Raw genomic sequence first — 5371 nt, 5'->3', positions numbered from 1 at the left:
CTGCACGGACGGTTTTTAGTATCTGTCATCGTCTAAATGATTTGCGGTTACTCTAAGATCAAAGTGAAGAAACTTGATAACTCCATTATGATGGAATCACCGGGGCTACAAAGATTGCTTTATTATCTCTGATGTAGACTCGGACTTCGGTGAACTGATTAACATGAATAGATCACAACTCATAACATTTCTTGCAATTATTTTGGGCCATTTAACTAGTGAAAGAGAGGTTAGCAATTTATGAGTAAATTTAGTCATTTTACGAAAATTTTACCCGCCTCACATCTTGGCGCTCTAGATTGGCCCCGTGTTCCTGTGAGTACAACTGATGATAATTAAAGTATAAAAGCAATATTCGTTGTGGTTTCACATACCAAGCCAAAGAATAAACCATGTTTCCCTGCAGAACTTGAACAGTAGCGAGTGCTTCATCAGTCTCACTTTCATCACATCTTAGTAGCGAAAGTGATTTGCAGTTGATTTTTAAATTCTTTACAACTGGAAGCAAAGAAATGATATCTGTCCATTAATATTAGGTTCTCCAGGTGCTTTTTCCATACCTACAATGACTCGAACAAATAGTATAAATGGTTCAACACTCGATATTAACGCAAAAACATAGAGTAAGCACTCCAATATCCCAAAAAGGATTGCATTGTCATAAATTCTAGGGTATGAGAATTACCTATTCTGTATCATCAAGGATCAAGATAGCACTTTCTTTCGCCGAAACAACATCAAGACCTTTTCAATGATTCTCTGTACAATCCTCTTTCGCTATAACTCTAGAATGGAAGTAAATATTCTCTAGGTCGAGCAGCTTTGCCATTTCCAATGCAACGGGATGTTTTCCCATCATGTATATATGAGTTCCACTGGGCGTACAAAATTTATTTCACAGGAATTTTACAGAATACACACAATGGGAGGTGGGTGGATATTTTTTTGGTAATATTTTATTCACATGGGAGTGGTCCCATGTGAGTATTCTGGCTCCACTCTGCAATGCATTATTCTGTACCCATAGAATAATGCTATGTATATCAAACAAAGTACTAGCTTCCTTCGTAAAGGTGTTCAGAAAAGGCCTCAACTTTGTCAACATTCGCACTGAGTCAAATCTGAATAGACTGATCTTCAGAGTATCTGGTCACAGGTTAAATTAACTGAACAATGCCAAGGAGAAATGAAACAGAAAAATAGAAACAATTTATTGACTACACGAGTTAACTCTGAGAGCAAAGTACTCATTACATTTAATTTTTTAGCCCATTTTCAAACTTTAAAAGAATGTCATTTTGTTTTTCTTTTTTGACCTTTTTCTTAACAATATTCTGGATTTAACAGAAAAGCATAGCCAAAAAAAATGATAACCTTAAAAGCAACAAATATATTACCAAAGCGACTGTAGAAAACACAAAGGGGGGCATACCTTGCCGAGTATCTTGTTGGCTCTTCAAATATTTTCTTCAGTGTCAAAGATACAAGTGGGGTTCAGCAGAGTCTGATCTAACTCAACAAGTTCTTGAAGTTTTTGTCACGTAATCTCGCAATTTCATCATTAGCAAGCCTCAAATGCTGCATGTACAAGATCATATCAAAATTGAAGATATAGTTCCAACGACGTAATTTGTTAATGGAATTAAATCATTAGATATTTGCTTAAGTATACTATGATAAAAGGCAAAATTACAGAGCGGAAGGTTATAAGAAAGATAAACAAATGTCACGAAAAGAAAAAAACTCACGAAAAAAATTTATTTCTGTCAATCAATGCGGCCACAAAGGGCTACAATGTTTTTATATAGGAAAAACTCCAGGAAAATTTGCAAAAATTAAAAAATAAAAAAAATATTTTTTTTTTCAAAAATGGAAAAAAAAAAAGATAATGACTAAAATTGAAAGTCGTAATCATAAGGATTATCCTCCAACAAACGAAATTCAAATCCGACTTAAATTGATATAAAACAAAATTTACCAAAAAAGGAAAAAACATATAAACCAATGCCTAAATAAAGGAATTTGCCTGAAATTGGATCTACATCAGGAGCAAAGCTACCGAATCTTATTTATTGACCCGTTTCCAATCAAATTTAACTAAAATTTCGTTAAAAATGGACAACCTCAAAATTTCTCCAAAAATCGGGAAGTTTTCTATTTCTGCTTGCGCCGATCACACTTTTTTATAAAGTCTAATTCCTTCTACACCTCATCGTTATTTATCAATGATAAAAGGTTGCAACTCATCTCCTATTTCATTAGATGAGCATATGGAAAATGTTAGACAAAAAGTCTTTTTTGACTGCATGGAAAGTGATCCACATAAAGAAAATGATAATTTGTCTGCTTATTCCTGTTGTTAGCAATTGAAGCTAGCCAGCTAGTCAACTGAGACCGTTCAAGCCTCAAGGTCATCTTGGGATAAAATGATTGGTGTACAGATTTATTCTTACAGAATATTTACAAAAAACTCACAAAGGTGTGGACCCCACCTGAATAAATAATGTCAAAAAATTAACCTCTCATGTGAGATGTGGATAGCTAAACCCCTACCTGTACACCAATCATAACTCCATCTTGAGATGGATCAAACTGAGAATAATGGAGCCCCATTAGGCCATAACTTATTGGGTCGGGTTCAAATTGAAGATCAACCACTATCCTTAACTCCTCTTGTTGACCAACAGGGGTCGATTTGCAAAACTCATAAACTTTAGGATCCAAACTGCTACAATCAGAAACTTCTGGGACTAAATTGATATTTTCTAAAACACCAGGGACCGGTTTACCTACAATCTAAAGTTCCATGACTGAATGCAAATTCTGAATAGTTTGGGGACCAAACTAAAAATATTGAAACTTTAGGGAAACAATTTGCAAATTGTAAAAAGTACAGGGATCTAGCTGCAGTTTTCTAACAGGACAGGGACTTCTAATTTCTGAAAGTCAACGGGCTGACTTGCAACCTGCTCGAAAACCCCATGATTTTGCTACAAGTAGAGATATATGTGTGGATGATGACCGTTCATGTGGAGGTTCTAACACAAACACATCAATGACTATTTATAATCGAGTAGGAACAAATGTTGTTGTAGATCTACCTTTACAAACTAACCCTAGACTTGAGAGGACCCAAAATGAGGTGATGATGGTTGCACTTCTCAAATTGAAACAGCAACTAGAAGGGACGGATGTACCACGGTAGGGCACATGGGATGAGGTATCCATCAAGCAAGGAATTATTAGCCATTTCAAGAACCTTCAAGTCAAAGTGGTTCCTCACTTTCGAGGAAGCAGTTGATGACCTAGTGATTAATTTTTAGGAGGTTCGACTACTACTTCTTCAGTCAAAATCGATAATGGAGATGAAATTCGAGCAAACATTCGGAGTGACATGGATTGTGTGGGTTTTTGGAGATCACATGGTTGATGTTCAATCACAATATACTCCGACGTTTCTATCCTCGTTTGACATTTGTGATTCCTTTAAGGCAATACACAGGATTTAAATGATCTTACCATAAAAAATCACACGAAGATATGTGAAAAACAAAGACTCTCTTGCCCCTGTTTGTCATCCTTTGCTTTACATTTTTTCTCATTATGTTTTGTACAGTACTCATTTTTAATCACACATTCTTCATTAAAATAATATTATACGCAAACTATTATTATTTTTTTTTAAAATTTAATCACACATTCTCCATCAATCACTATTTCATAATACATTTTTTTAAATTAATGAGGCTCAAATAGGGCCTCTATTAAATTCAACCAAACTCTTCTCGATTTATACATGTTTTATCTATATTAGTTTAGGATAAGTTTTAATTCCTTTAATTATCCATTGCTAGAGCTCAGGTCCAACCCCCTCCTAAGTTGTACTCTCTCTTTCTTTTTTTCTCATTAATAAAACACGTTGGCCACTATATATGTTGATCTAATTTATAAAAGAATATTATGCAGTAAATATTCCAACACTTACATATGTTAGAAAACACAATCCTAAAAATCATGGAAAAATATTCTCGTATTTAATAATGATTACTAAAAAATGATATAAATGACTTATTTAAAAGAAAATATGATCTTCTTTTTTCTTAGCGAGTCTATATTAAAGCTGGCCATCGCCAATATGAACATAGGGAGACGAAGAAGTTGAACTCTTGCACAAAGGTATGCTATCTTAGAAATATTAAGTTCATGAAATAGGCGTCTTAACAATAACAAAATTCATTATATATATTTTTCTTAATGATGTCTAATATGTGTAATCTAGTATTAAAGGAAGTTGCTATATGTACACGGGGATTACAGACCCCCTCACAACAGCGGGGCCCACGATTTTTTATTCATAATGGGCCCTCTGTTGTGAGAGAGTCTGTACATCGGGATGTCAATCTCGGCATACAAATAGACTTATCCAATATTAAAATAAATCAGTATTTGTTAAGGATGACAGAACCAGGTGGTGCGGGAGGGGGGAGGTGATTTTGTATGACCCTTTTTTTAACATATATATCTGAATTTTGTTTCCCCTAATTAAATCAAGCTCCCACAAAATTAGAGTCTTGACTTTACCACTATTTTGTTAATTGTTATGTGCCACCTTGATTTTATTTTCTCTTGTTATAGCTACTAGCCATGTCAAATACGGATAGCAATATACAAGAGAAGAAGGAAAGCAGTGTAAATTGCGTCTGCTTTGGAAAATATAAGTCAAAACCCTACAAGAATAAGAGTACAAGGCCCGTTAAAAACATTGCTATCTGCTCCTATATCGTTGAATGTGATTCAACAGATGAAGGCATGTATTAGTACTAGTCTTTAATTCAATTGCAAAATATTTTGATCACCTCAACAAAAAGAAAAAATTGGAAATGTTTAGTATAGAGTATCGAACAGCTCTCAACTGTATAAAATATAAGTTTTTAGGTTTTATAATAACATTCAGTATAGTGAAGGTTTAACCATTGAATAATGTCACTCAACCCGTATGGATGACACCCTCGATGACCGCGCCCTCACATGGGATGTATGGGTCCCGTGCGAATGAAAAAATCCCAACCCCCATATGTGTGTGTGCAGTCATCCCCGTGGTCATCCATGCGGGTTGTGTAGCAAGGTTGTGATTGGGTGAAAAATAAAAAATAAAAAATAGACTTTCTAACCCCAAAATCCTCAAAAACAAAGATAAAACAAATTGATCATGAATCAGAAATTAGGATTTGTCTATTTCTTTAGCTACAAATTATTTGTGTTTGTAAATGGGAAGAAAGAGGTGAAGTCCAAGGAGGAGTAAAAAAAGATGCTGCCGAATGAAGAAGACACAAGTTTTCTGAATAAAAACAATTGTTTTGTATATCAATAC

Source organism: Olea europaea, unplaced genomic scaffold (assembly GCF_002742605.1).
Source record: "Olea europaea var. sylvestris unplaced genomic scaffold, O_europaea_v1 scaffold2724, whole genome shotgun sequence".
NCBI lineage: Eukaryota > Viridiplantae > Streptophyta > Magnoliopsida > Lamiales > Oleaceae > Olea > Olea europaea.
This window is presented reverse-complemented; position numbering follows the sequence as displayed.